At 40.8% G+C, this 14,596-nt stretch overlaps 1 pseudogene; it reads left to right on the top strand.

The window, feature by feature from the left end:
• Positions 1-5,879: 5,879 nt before the first annotated feature.
• On the top strand, positions 5,880-7,526 carry LOC138842430 (zinc finger protein 83 pseudogene; annotated as a pseudogene).
• The last annotated feature ends 7,070 nt before the right edge of the window (positions 7,527-14,596 follow it).

Below are 14,596 nucleotides of genomic sequence, written 5' to 3'. Positions count from 1 at the left end.
TACGGACCTAAAATCCCCACACCCGCCCCTGAATTTATCCCAGGTAAATTCAGATCTAGCCGGTCTGAATCTTTTCGGGGATCTTTTCTCTTCGGGTTAGAGATTTCTCTGAGGATGGCCCTTGCCCTTGGTTTTTAACACCTTCCGTCCAGGTAGACACCACCTTTCGCAACACTTCGCTGCTTAAAACCTGTTAACTGTCTCGGCCTCCCCTTGTAAAGTCCTTGACCGCGAGGTGGATTCGCCCTTCACCCCACCCCCAGCCTCGCCCTCTCGGCCCCTGGAGGGCAGCGCCGGTCGTCCCGCTCCCGGACAGGCCGCGTTCTCACCCCGGTCCTGGGGTTCTTCAGAGCCCGTCCCTCTCCTGAGACCCCCTCCCTCCCTCCCAGCGCCTCTGTCCTCGCGTCTCCTCAGGCCGGTCCTTCTGCTCCACAGGCTTCTTTCTTGGTCAGCCCTTCCCCTCACCCCGCATAGGGGGACGTGACCTGCGCCAGCCTTGTGGACACCCATGGTTCTTCCGTGCCAAGTTCAACTCGGTGGAAAATGGTCTCTTGCGGTAGGCGGGCATCTTATTCACTCGCCATCTTTCTAAATATGGGGGCGAAGGGGGATCAGGAGAAGCAGAGACAGAGCGATCGAGAGAGGGATAGAAAAACTGAGAAGCAGAAAAGAATGAGGGAGAACATTTGCAGTAATGCTTAGTATATGTTAAATATGCAGACACCTTTAGTCATTGCTGTTGCTATCCTTATCATAATTTAAGATTTTGACTTTTCTTTAAAGCCACTGTTGGGGACTTCCCTGGCGGTCCAGTGGTTAATGGGCCTTCTGGGCTTCCCTGGTGGCGCAGTGATGGAGAATCTGCCTGCCAATGAAAGAGACATGGGTTTGAGCCCTGGTCCAGGAGGGTCCCACATGCTGCGGAGCAACTAGGCCCGTGTGCCACAACTACTGAGCCTGCACTCTAGAGCCCACAAGCCACAACTACTGAGCCTGCATGCCACAACTACTGAAGCCCGTGCTCCTAGAGCCTGTGCTCCACAATAAGAGAAGCCACCGCAATGAGAAGCCTGTGCACCGCAACGAAGAGTAGCCCCTGCTTGCCACAACTAGAGAAAGCCCAGGCGCAGCAGTGAAGACCCAATGCAGCCAAAAAATAAATAAATAAATAAATGCATAAGTACGTAAATAAATTTATGAAAAAGAATGTGCCTTTCAATGCAGGGCACGCGGGTTCAATCCCTGGTTGGGGAACTGAGATCCCACATGCCGCAGGGCAACTAAGGCCATGCGCCGCAACTACTGAGCCCGTGAGTCACAACTACTGAAATCCAAGTGCTCTGGAGCCTGCGCACCACAGCAGATTGCCTGCATGCTGCAACAAAAGATCCTGCACACTGCAACGAAAGCTCCCGCATGCTGCAATGAAGATCCCGAGTGATGCAACGAAGACCCAATGCAGCCAAAAAAAAAAAGCCACTGTTGACTCTGTCATCCTTGAAGATACCACTCATAGCGTAGCTTACCTAGATATTAAATATCACTCAGTGTGTAAAATATAATATATAACACTTCTGCATAGACAATCCATTGTTGAATTTTATTTGTATGTATTTTATGTATTGACTACAAAAGGAAAAAATCCATTGATTGATGGGGGATATCATAATGTTAAGAAAAAGCCTAAGAAATTAAATTAGAGAATGACAATTTCCTTCACATAGCTTTACATGGATCTGTCAGAATATTTACTTCAACTGAATTGATCCTTACTCCTCTGTCCTCTTCTCATTTTGTGCGAAAATAAGAATCTCCTCAGGGCGCTTTGGTTAAATGTGTTTTCATTTCAGACACAGTTGACCTTCAAGGATGTGGCCATAGAATTCTCTCAGGAGGAATGGGAATGCCTGGACCCTTCTCAGAGGGTCTTGTACAGGGACGTGATGCTGGAGACCTACAGGAACCTGGTCTCCCTAGGTGAGGATAACTTCCCTCTAGAAGTTGGGCTCTGCCCTTGGGTATCCTTCCATTTTCTCTTGGGAGGCCCTGTTTGCTTGACTGATCCAAAATCCCTATTATCTCAGACATTGAAAAGCTTCATGATGTGGCATCAGGAGTTTAATCCTACCTTTCCTTAGATGATCTCCCCACTTCATGATTTATCAGGGGTTGTTTCAGAGCTTATGTATTCATAAAGCTGAATGGTAAACTTTTAATATACCCACGTTCCTATTTTTCTACTCCTGTGCTTTTGAGTTAGGAGTTCTAGGAAGTGAGCTACATTTCTGCATTTTATACTGTTCCGTGTGCATTCAGAAGGAGGGGAAAAGTGGGTGAATTTTTGAAATATTTTTCTAGATTCATTTGTAATCTTCAGTTGAACAAAGAATTAGAGTTCTGGAAAAGTCACAGGAAATCACCTTTCTTTCTTCTTGTGTGGAGGGATTTCTGTTTCTCAGCTGAATATTTTACTCACTTTGTAGCAAGAGAAAGAGTGCTGGGCTGTTGAGAGTGATGTGAATGCCTTTGAGCATGTATCAAAGTGTGAACATAGGTCAGATCTCAGAAAGGCCGAGAGGAAACCTCGTTATTAATAGTGTTTGGTTAACTCTCCCCTCATCGGAGAGTTCTGTGGGAATACAGAAGATAATTTATTATTGTGAACCCTCAGAGGAAATTTTTCTTCTCCCCAACTTACCACGTTGTCCTTCAGCATGTAAAATGTGTTCTTTTACCCTCCAGTGGTACTGCAGCTCTACCAGAGACAAAGGCAAAGTCTTTATCGTGATCTACCACACTCTGCCATCTTGTACCTGTGAACTAGTTGTTGCTTGACCTTGAGTAGCATGAGGTGGGATTTTTTTAAAGGGGTCTCCTACCCCCTCATCTCTCCTTCAGGGCATGATTCCACTGGATGCTTAGTTCTCAGTCCACATGGATAAGAGCTGATGCCTCCAGACTAATCCCTGAACCTTTCTTGGTTCCATCCCCATTGGATGTTTTTAGAAGACCCAGACAGAAGATGGGAAAACACTGGCTGCTCTTTGATTCCATCTGGCACCTCACAACCTGCATGGAGCTGTCTCAAGTCCTGTCTACTTCTTTTGTTCTCCTCTTGCCACACAGTTCAGGGATGTGTGTCCTAGCCCTGTTGGTTGGATCTTCTGTTATTGTTACTTAGGAAAACTGTAAGGACAGTGTACAGAGAGATCCTCTTTTAATTTTTTTTATTTTGTTTTTATTTTTTATATTAATTTGGTTGTGCCAGGTCTTAGTTGCAGCAGGAGGGTTCCTTAGTTGTGGCATGCGAATTTTTAGTTGTGGCGTGCATGTGGGCTCTTGTTCCTTGCATTGGGAACGCAGAGTTTTAACCACTGTGCCACCAGGGAAGTCCCGAGATCCTCTTCTTAATCCCCAGTCCCTCATGGGGGGAATGTGTACATCTTTCAGGCTTTTTGTTTGGCATCTGTGGGTAGAGTGCATGGTTCCATCTGAAGGTCCTATAATATCTGACAAACATATCTTGTATTTTTTTCACTCGTGTACTGCTCTACCTAGTCTACCTTCCTGATTTTGTATTCTCCTAAGTTTGCATGATTTTGCCTTTGAAACTTGCTTTTTAAAAATATTTTTATATTTTTATTTTTATTTTTTTTTGGTGATACGCAGGCCTCCCACTGCTGTGGCCTCTCCCGTCGCGGAGCACAGGCTCCGGACGCGCAGGCCCAGTGGCCATGGCCCACGGGCCCAGCTGCCCCACGGCATGCAGGATCCTCCCGGACCGGGGCACGAACCTGCGTCCCCTGCATCGGCAGGCGGACTCCCAACCACTGTGCCACCAGGGAAGCCCTGAAACTTGCTTTTGAAATACATAGTCCTGGACTTCCCTGGTGGCACAAAAATAAATAAATAAATTCATTTAAAAAAAGAAATACATATCTTCCCCTTTGGTAATCATAAGTTTGTTTTCTATGTCTGTGAGTCTCTTTTTATTTTGTAAATAAGTTCATTTGTACCCTTTTTTTTAAAGATTCCACATATAAGCCATATCACATGATATTTCGCTTTCTCTGTCTGGCTTACTTCACTTAGTATGATAATCTCTAGGTCCATCCATGTTGCTTCAAACAGCATTATTTCATTCTTTTTTATGGCTTAGTAATATTCCATGGCATATATATATGACATCTTCTTTATACATTCACCTGTTGATGGACAGTTAGGTTGCTTCCATGTCTTGCCTATTGTAAATAGTGCTGCTATTAACACTGCAGTGTATGTATCTTTTTCAATTAGTGTTTTTGGGTGGGTTTTTTTAAAAAATAAATTTATTTTATTTATTTATTTTGGCTGCATTGGGTCTTTGTTGCTGCCCATGGGCTTTCTCTAGTTGCGGAGAGCGGGGGCTACTCTTTGTTGTGGTGCACGGGATTTTCACTGCAGTGGCTTCTCTCATTGCGGAGCCTGGGCCCTAGGCACATGGGCTTCAGTAGTTGTGGCACGTGGGCTCAGTAGTTGTGGCTCGCGGGCTCTAGAGTGCAGGCTCAGTAGTTGTGCACAGGCTTAGTTGCTCCTCGGCATGTGGGATCTTCCCGGACCAGGGCTTGAACCTGTGTCCCCTGCGTTGGCAGGTGGATTCCTAGCCACTCACCACCAGGGAAGTCCTTGTTGTTTTGATATTAAGTTGTATGAGCTGTTTGTTTATTTAGGAGATTAACCCTTTTTCAGTTGCATCATTTGCAAATATTTTCTCCCATTCTGTGGGTTGTCTTTTCATTTTGTTTATGGCTTCCATTTCTGTGCAGAGGCTTTTGAGTTTAATTAGATCCAATTTCTTTATTTTTGTTTTACTTTCCATTACTCTAGTAGGTGGATCCAAAAAGATACTGCTCCGGTTAATGTTAAAGTGTTCTGCCTATGTTTTCCACTGTTCTGTACTTTTAGAATGTTTTATGCTTCTTCATAGGTACATAGTTTTATAAGAGGTATTTAGAAAAATATTTAGTTGATTAAATTGTTTTGTCAAATTCTTCACTTTCTTTGTGCTAGATTAGTTTTCCAATTCAAAACTGTCATGTGCTTTGGGGTCATGGTGGAAAAATACACTTTATTTGATAGCTAATACCAGTTTGTTTAATGTGAGAGTTTTTGTCATAGGTTGTTTGAAAATAGGGTGCGCTAAAATAATTAGAATTACCTCTGATCACTTTTTCTTTAGTAAAGAATCCTATTCTTTTTAAAAAAAATTTATTTATTTTTATTTTTGGCTGCGTTGGGTCTTCGTTGCTGTGCATGGGCTTTCTCTAGTTGCAGTGAGCGGGGGCCACTCTTCATTGTGGTGTGCAGGCTCCTCATTGTGGTGGCTTCTCTTGTTGCGGAGCATGGGCTGTAGGCATGCGGGCTCACTAGTTGCAGCACATGGGCTCAGTAGTTGTGGCTCTCAGGCTCTAGGGTGCGGGCTCAGTAGTTGTGGCACACGGGCTTAGTTGCTCCGTGGCATGTGGGATCTTCCTGGACCAGGGCTCGAACCCGTGTCCCCTGCATTGGCAAGCGGATTCTTACCACTGAGCCACCAGGGAAGCCCCAAGAATCCTGTTTTTTTTGCTTTACTACAGTTTTAAGATCATTGTAGGTAGTTTCTTAACTCTCTTTGAAATAAGTACTATTTTTAGAGTAGTATCATGTATGTAACTTGAAATATTTATTTATGAATTACAATGTGTTGGATACATATGTAGATATTTCTCGTATACATGTGATAAAGAAATTACATCTAAAAGCAAACACCGATAGAGAAGAAGTATTCCAAACCATAATGCTGCGAAGACATGAAAGGAATGAAATCAAACATTTTTACCTCAAGGTTGTCCAGGAAAATATTTATGACCTTGAGTCTCAGCGGAGAGCTGAGGTAAGAAATTACAAAGGCATGACTATAACCCATAACCAAAATCTCACTGGTAAGAGAGATGGACATGGTAGAAGTACTGCAGGAGTTGAGCTTATTGAAAACAGCCTTGCCTTAAGCTTTCTGGATGACCTGCATATTTTTAAAAGTGAAGAGAAAATTAATGAGTTTAATCAAGCTGACAAGACTATTAGCAGTAATGCCTTATGTTCACCACTTCAAGGAATTTCTTCTGGTGTCCAAACCAACATTTCTAATATACATGAGAGTGATTTTATGCATCCATCATTACTGACAAAATACCAGAAAGCACCCAGGGAAAGACCTTACAAATGTAATCTGTGTGGCAAAACCTTTTTTCAGGGATCACACCTCAGTAGACATCAGATCATCCATACCAGAGAGAAATTACATAAATGTGATATGTGTGAAAAAGTCTTTAGTCTAAATTCAAACCTTATAGTTCATCAGAGAATTCATACTGGAGAGAAACCTTACAAATGTAATGAATGTGTAAAGGTGTTTAGTCGAAATCAAACCTTGTAGTTCATGAGAGAATTCACACTGGAGAGAAACCTTACAAATGTAGCGAGTGTGGCAAGGTCTTTAATCAAAAACAAATCCTTGCAACTCATCAGAGAATTCATACTGGAGAGAAACCTTACAAATGCAATGAGTGTGGGAAAACGTTTAGTCAGGGCTCAAAACTCAGGCGTCATCAGATAATCCATACAGCAGAGAAGTTACATAAATGTCATATATGTTGCAAGGCCTTTAGCAGAAATTCAGACCTTGCAGTTCATCAGAGAATTCATTCTGGAGAGAAACTTCACAAATGTAATGAGTGTGGCAAGATCTTTAGTCGGAAGTCAAACCTTGCAGTTCATAAGAGAATTCATACTGGAGAGAAACCTTACAACTGTAATGAGTGCAGCAAGGTCTTTCGTCAAAAAGGCACCCTTGCAAAGCATCAGAGAATTCATAATGGAGGGAAACCTTTCAAAAATAATGAGTGTTGAAAAGACCTTACTCACATCTGAACCTTCACTACACATCAGATAATAAATACAGAGGGGAAACCATATTAATGTGATATATATGGGAAGGTCCTCATTCAAAACTGACAGTTTAAATTCATGGGAGATTCATAGTGGGAGGAAACATGCACGTTCATGACTGTGGCAAAACCTCGCTTACCATCAGATAAGCCGTAGTGGACAGTAATCGTAGAAATGCCATAAATGCCTCATAGTTTTTAGTCAAAATTTGTACCTTAAGGTGCACCAACAAATTCATACTGGAGAGAAACCTTACAAATATAATGAGTATGGCAAATCATTTATTGTACTTTGAAGTCTAACTTAGTATCAGGTAATCCATATTGGTGGAGGGACTTTAAGCCAGGGTTTTAGCAAGTGTACACATCTTAGCTTCATTGGAAAAGTCATACTGGAGAAATATCAGGTAAATGTATGTACTTTGACCAGAACTTTAGGCAACAAATTCATTCACCAAATAATTCATTCTGGAGATTATTACCTCACAAATGCAATGAATGGGAAAAACCTTTACTCGGGGCTCACATTCCATCAATTATCAGATAATCTATACGCGACAGGACATTACAGATGTACTGAATATGGCAAAGCTTTTTGCTTGTGCCTTAAACTGAGGGTTCATCAAATACTTCATACTTTAAAATGCAATAGGGACTTCCCTGATAGGGCAGTGGTTAAGAATACACCTGCCTTGAGAGTCCGCCTGCTGAGGCAGGGGACATGGGTTCGTGCCCCGGTCTGGGAAGATCCCACATGCCGCAGAGCAGCTGGGCCCGTGAGCCATGGCCGCTGAGCCTGCGCTTCCGGAGCCTGTGCTCCGCAACGGGAGAGGCCACAACAGTAAGAGGCCCGCGTACCGCAAAAAAAAAAAAAATTCTTCTGGGAAAAAAAAAAAAAAAAGAATACACCTGCCAATGCAGGGGGACACAGGTTTGAGCCCTGGTCCGGGAAGATTACACATGCCACGGAGCAACTAAGCCAGTGCGCCACAACTACTGAGCCTGTGCTCTAGAGCCCGCGAGCGACAACTACTGAGCCTGTGAACCACAACTACTGAAGCTCGTGTGCCTAGAGCCCCGTGCTCTGCAACAAGAGAAGTCACCACAATGAGAAGCCCGCACACCACAGTGAAATATAGCCCCCGCTCGCTGCATCTAGAGCAGCTAGAGAAAGCCCGCGCACAGCAATGAAGACCCAATGCAGCAAAAAAAAAAAAAGTAAAGTAAATAAAATGCAATAAATATGGCAATGTTTCAAATTATTACTTACTTGTCGCTAGATATCAGAATATTTATCCTGGAGAGAAACCAGACAGATGTAGTAAAATTTAATCACTCTCCTCATCACCCTGGTTGAATCCTGTTTCTTTTACCAACACAGTTTTATCCTGTCTTGGTGCTTTACAATAAACGCTAAGAATGCACCATTAGGCTGTCAGGGTGGAAAGAATCTATAGCAATTTCTTTCGAATATGGAATCAAACAACATATAATTTGGGGATTATATACTCATAATTTGTACTTGATTATTCCCTCCACTGTATTCCAGAATATTCAGATGGCTATAATGCAAGTAGCATAGCAGTTTATTTCAGACTCTGAATTTTATTGACATGCAAAAATTGAACAGGGTAAATTTAAAGATCTGATTGGTTGTATTGAATGATTCATGAATTGGGCAGTATCCCACCTAGAAATTAAAGAGGTCCTAAGCGGTGCTGTACAAATTGGAAGGCTTTTATGGGCAGTAACTTGGTGGGATAAGAATGTTATTAGTAAAAGAAAAGGTTCTTTCAGGCAAGGTTACCTTTTCTGGGGCAAAGTAGCACCAAAGTCTTAGTCTTATCCTGCAGATTACCTCACTAGTGTTCAGGAAACTCCAGAGTGATTGGTTTAAGGTGACATTCCTGCGAGGGGTGAAACTGCAATTACTTCTTGGTTTTCTGTCTTGGGGGCAAGTGAGTCCACCTTGTGAATGTGTGTGCAACCTCATCCCTATTCATGAATATGCGGTGTATGAATGTATTTCTTCATGATCTTTTTTGTGCCCAGTAAATCTAACATCGTGCACCTTGATTTACATGAAGGAAAAATAGGAACATAGAAGCACATAAAAAATATTAGAAAAATTTAAAATCATCCAGTTTCACTTTTGTCCTTGAACCGCTCAGTAGAATAATTTGAAAATAACAACGTTCCTGAGTATTAACACTAAACAATATACAATGGGAAGATTTTTGCTTGATAGATAAACTAGAAATTTCATATATCACCACCAAAAGAGTTTTTTGTTGTTGCTAGTTTGCACTTGTGGCTATTCACTGGGATAGGGTGGAACTCCACGCAAAGGCTAGTTTGGTCATTTAGATTGTTATTAATGTTGAAGTGTTATGAGAATGTTTGTTATGTAATTCCGCTTTCTAGGGGACAGGGAAGAATACCAGGGTGTTCAAAAAATGGTTTGACATAACAGGGAATGATTAATGACTTGATGTATTAAGGTGATTACTGGATCGGGCTTACGGAAGGCTAACCAGTTATGTTTTGAACTTCCAGTTGGTATCAAAGAAGGAAGCCCTCAGACTTGATCTTCTTCACCACATAGGCCAAATAAGGAGAAGTTATGGTGAATCTTAATATATAGTTGTAAGTAGGCAAACATCAAAAAATGATGTGAGACTCTTTAATAAAACACTGGAGGGGTGGGATAGGGAGGGTGGGAGGGAGGGAGACGCAAGAGGGAAGAGATATGGGAACATATGTATATGTATAACTGATTCACTTTGTTATAAAGCAGAAACTAACACAACATTGTAAAGCAATTATACTCCAATAAAGATGTAAAAATAAATAAATAATAAAACACTGGATGTTTACTCTTGAAAATCCTGTTTTCTTGGTTAGGAAAGACCACACTTTTCTTTATGCTACTAATTTATTTCATTTCTTTTCCTGCACCACATGTACATTCCATTGTTCAAGTTGGATTATTTTATTTTATTTTTTGGCCGGCTGCTAAAAAATGGATGTGGACAGGTGAATGGATATATGTGGTACACGTATACAATGGAGTGTTACTCAGCCATAAAAGAATGAAATAATGCCATTTTGGGGAACATGGGTGGAGCTAGACATTATCACACTGAGTGAAGAAAGTCAGGAAGAGAAAGATAGATACCATATGATATCACTTATCTATGGAATCTGAAATATGACACACGGAATTCCTCCTCAGTCCATTGGTTTGGACTTGGCGCTTTCACTGCGGCGGCCCAGGTTTGATCCCTGGTCCAGGAACCAAGATCCCGCAAGCCAAGCAGTGGAGCAAAAAATATAAAAAATAATAAAATGCGACCGAAACAAACCTATCTATGAAGCAGAAACAGACTTACAGGCATAGAGAATAGACTTGTGGTTGCCAAGGGGGAGGAGAGGTAGGGGAGGGATGGACCGGGAGTTTGGGGCTAGTAGATGCAAACTATTATATATAGAATGGATGGACAACAAGGTCCTACTGTAGATCACAGGGAACTATGTTCAATGTTCTGGGTTAAACTGTAATGGAGAAGAATATAAAAAAGAATGTAGGGAGTTTCCTGGTGATCTAGGGGTTAGGATTTGGGGCTTTTACTACTGTGGCCCAGGTTCAATCCCTGGTCAGGGAACTGAGATCCAACAAGCTAAGCAGCAGCACCAAAAAAAAAAAAAAAATCAATTTGGTTTTTGGAAATGCTGTAAAGGTTTTATTTAGATAAGTTGTCTAAGATATCTTTATACTAGTTTACTAAAAATGTCTAGAAATGCTTAGTTGATGATATAACTAAACAACTTACTAGAGAATCAATTATCCAAAGACTATTAAAATTTGTATTTCAAATTACAGTATTAAGCAGTATGTTCCATGATTAATTTTCTAGTATAGTAAAATGTTTTTTATACACTTTTTGTTTTTGCATTATTATTTCCTCCCTTGCATATTTCCCTTGTTTTGCAACAAGGGGTGTATAAATCAGTGGGTTGTTTTGGGACTTTTGTGATGTGATAATGCATATAAGCAATGACACAAAGTAGGTGTACTGTAAACATGATGGAAGAGTTATTTCGGGGCTTTAGTTCAATGAAAGAACTGAAATGGCAAAACGGTTCCATGAAATCTTTTTTTCTGGGAGTTGGCTATGGTTAGGTGCTTGAAAAGCAAGTGTGTGGAGGTAAAGAAGCATGCAGTGAAGAGAATGAAAATATCATGATACATAAGAAAGAAAGACCGAAAGAATCCAAGTATGGTCTGTGACAAGGAGATAATCCCCATTGCCAAATTCCTGGAAGTCATTCTGTCCTTTCCCAGTGATGTATTCACATTCATTGCCAGAGAATCTTACAGAGAAAAGATTTGTTCTGTTTAGCATGACAACTGACACCTGATATCCTCCACTTAGAGTTTCTTCCCATCCCCAAATGATATATTTTTCTTTGATAAGTTCTTGATTTTGATTAGTGAGAGTCACTGTTATTATTGCTTTATGCATAATAAGATATTGGATTTTCATCTCTGAAGAAAAGTACTGTTTATTATTTCATGAATGAAGCAGCTTGGCACAATGACAGGTTTAAAGACTTATTTAGTCCCATCCCAGCAAGTGGGTAAATCAGGAATTGAATCCATGTTGACTGGCTTCAAAGAGAGGTATCTTAACCATTTTGCTACTCTAATAAGCCAAGTTATTTAAATCCTTCAACCACACAATATCTGTCGTCAATTTTACGAGTATAACTTGCCATTTTTAAATCGACTATCGTCATATATAATTGTGGTTATGGTAACTTCCTATTATGTCAATCCAGTTATACCTCTTTCATTGCAATTTGCTTTATTGTGCTTCAAGATACTGCATTTTTTTTTTACAAATTACAGTTTTCTGGCAACTTTGCATGGAGAAAGTCTTTGGGCCATTTTTCCGACAGCCACTTTGTGTCACATTTTGGCGATTCTCCGAAAGTTTCAAATGTTTTCATTATTATTAAATTTGTTGTGGCATCTGTGTAAAAAAATAAATCCGCACAGCTCACACCCATGTTGTTAAAGGTTACTTGTAGCTGTGTGGGGTTCTGTTTTCCTCATTCTGTTCCTTTGGTCTGTGTGTCTGTCCCTCAACAAATCCCACACAATCTTGATTACTGTTACTATATTAGAAATCTTGAGATCATGTGGAATGATTCCAGCCACTTCAGTATTTTTGTGATGCTGTAGCTCTTCTCGTTCTTTTGCCTTTCTATATTAATTTTAGAATAATATTGGTTGTTCTATAAAAATCTAGATTGGAAATGCATTATACCTGTATGACAATTTGGGGTAATTTAACAATATTTAGATGTTGTTTTCCAATCAATTAATATGATATGTCATATTCAATATGGAATGTCATAAGTAAATGTCAGTAAAAGTTCATCATTGACTTCTTTCATTACTGTTTCATGCAAGTCAGTGTTTTGTTAGATTTACTCATTTTTATTCTTTTTCTTTTTTGAACATTCAAACATGATATTATATTTTTAATTTCAGTTTCCATTTGTAAATTGCTAGTATATACAATTATAGTAGATTTTTGGGCATTCTTATATCATGACATCTTGCAAATTGCAGTTTTTCTCTCAGTTTCTGTAGACTCCTTTGACTTTATACACACATCATTCCATTAAATTTCATGTATTATTGAATTATTTAATGTATTTAATTATTTTTGACCGTCCCTTATAGAACAGAAGCTATCTGAAAGCAGGGTATTGATTTTATCTGCTGGATCATCAGTGAGGGAATCATTCACGGCTGACACGATGAGTGAATCCATGTTGCCAGTGTAAACAAGGGTGCTGGAATGCACAGGCTCATTGACCAGTAGTTTTAATGGTCATGGAAGTATTTGTGGCACTGGATTCCTTACTCCTGTGACATTACAACCTAACATTCTGAACATTTGACATAAATTCTCATGCTATATTTTGTTAACGCGGTGTGAATTCTAGGCAACATGTGCTCAACAGCTGTTAACTCATCACTTAAGTGATGTTTTCATAAAGTCTTTTTAAGCCACAAAATGTTTTTTTTTAATTTATTTATTTAAAATTTTTGGCTGCGTTGGATCTTCGTTGCTGTGCACGGGCTTTCTCTAGTTGCGGTGAGCGTGGGCTGCTCTTCGTTGTGGTACATGGGCTCCTCATTGCGGTGGCTTCTCTTGTTGCAGAGCACGGGCTCTAGGCGCGCGGGCTCAGTAGTTGCGGCACAGGGGCTTAGTAGTTGTGGCTCGCAGGCTCTAGAGCCCAGGCTCAGTAGTTGTGGTGCACGAGCTTAGTTGCTCTGCCGCATGTGGGATCTTCCTGGACTCGAACCCATGTTCCCTGCATTGGCAGGCGGATTCTTAACCACTGCGACACCAGAGAAGTCCTAAGCCACAAAATTTTGAATTCAAGATTCTTTCTGAAAGGCTTCATTCTGTACCCGTCAGAAAATAATAATCCTGTTTATCAGGAACACCTGGAGAATGGTGACTGAAAGAAGTTGGAGGTTTATCATTCTCACATAAGAGGAAGTCCAGGGGGCGAAGTTTGTGATGTGATGGGTCCTTTGCCCCTTCTATCTCCATGAGCACTTAGTCTTTACTTTGCTTGTAGCAACATGGCTGCTGGATGACCAAGAAGGGTGACGATTGAGAACAAAACCCTTTTCATTTTCAGATTTTGTCTCGTTTTCAGCGAAACGTTAGTCTCACATGTTTTTCTAAATATTACCTACTTTTTAAGTGGCCATCATAGTTTTAATAAGAAATGTGAATTTTTGAATTTCATATTTCCACCTAAAGAACAGAGAAAAGTAAAGGGAAAAGATGTTAGGGACAGAGTATGTGAATGGAGTTTGTTCTTTATCCTGAGAATGAGATAATAGATGCTTACTAAACTTATTTCGGTAATTATTTCAATCTATGTAAGCCAGAACATCATGCTGTACAACTTAAACTCACACAGTGATGTAAGTCAAATACGTATCAAAACTGGGGGAGGGGGGAGCGGAATGTGATTTTAAATAAAGGCAAAACACTTTAGCAAAAAGAACAAGGCAATTTATAACAATTTAAAAAAATGTACTGCATTTTTTGTTTGTTTGTTTGTTTGTTTTTTCGCGGTACGCGGGCCTCTCACTGTTGTGGCCTCTCCCTTTGCGGAGCACAGGCTCCAGACGCGCAGGCTGAGCGGCCATGGCTCACGGGCCCAGCCGCTCCGCGGCATGTGGGATCTTTCCGGACCGGGGCACGAACCCGTGTACCCTGCATCGGCAGGCGGACTCCCAACCACTGCGCCACCAGGGAAGTCCTGTATTGCATTTTTAAAAGCAATGATTAGTGACAGAAATTATCATATGCCTTAGTCCTCCATCCTCAGATGTCTGGAACCAAGAGAGTGTTGAGTTTGTAGTCCTGGCTGAATGAAGAATAGAAAGGAAAATCTATTCTGTAAGGTGTCACTGTGAAATGGCCCATTCTACACTGGGAGTGTTTTTTCATATCTCATTCTAGTGTGTAATACAGAGGCCAGTCTAGCTCTTGTTTCCTTAAACTGCTTAAATTAGTTCTAACTGCAGG

This window comes from Globicephala melas, chromosome 19, assembly GCF_963455315.2.
Source record: "Globicephala melas chromosome 19, mGloMel1.2, whole genome shotgun sequence".
Lineage (NCBI taxonomy): Eukaryota > Metazoa > Chordata > Mammalia > Artiodactyla > Delphinidae > Globicephala > Globicephala melas.
The sequence above is the reverse complement of the archived record's forward strand: the minus strand, read 5'-3'. Positions and strand labels throughout refer to the sequence as shown.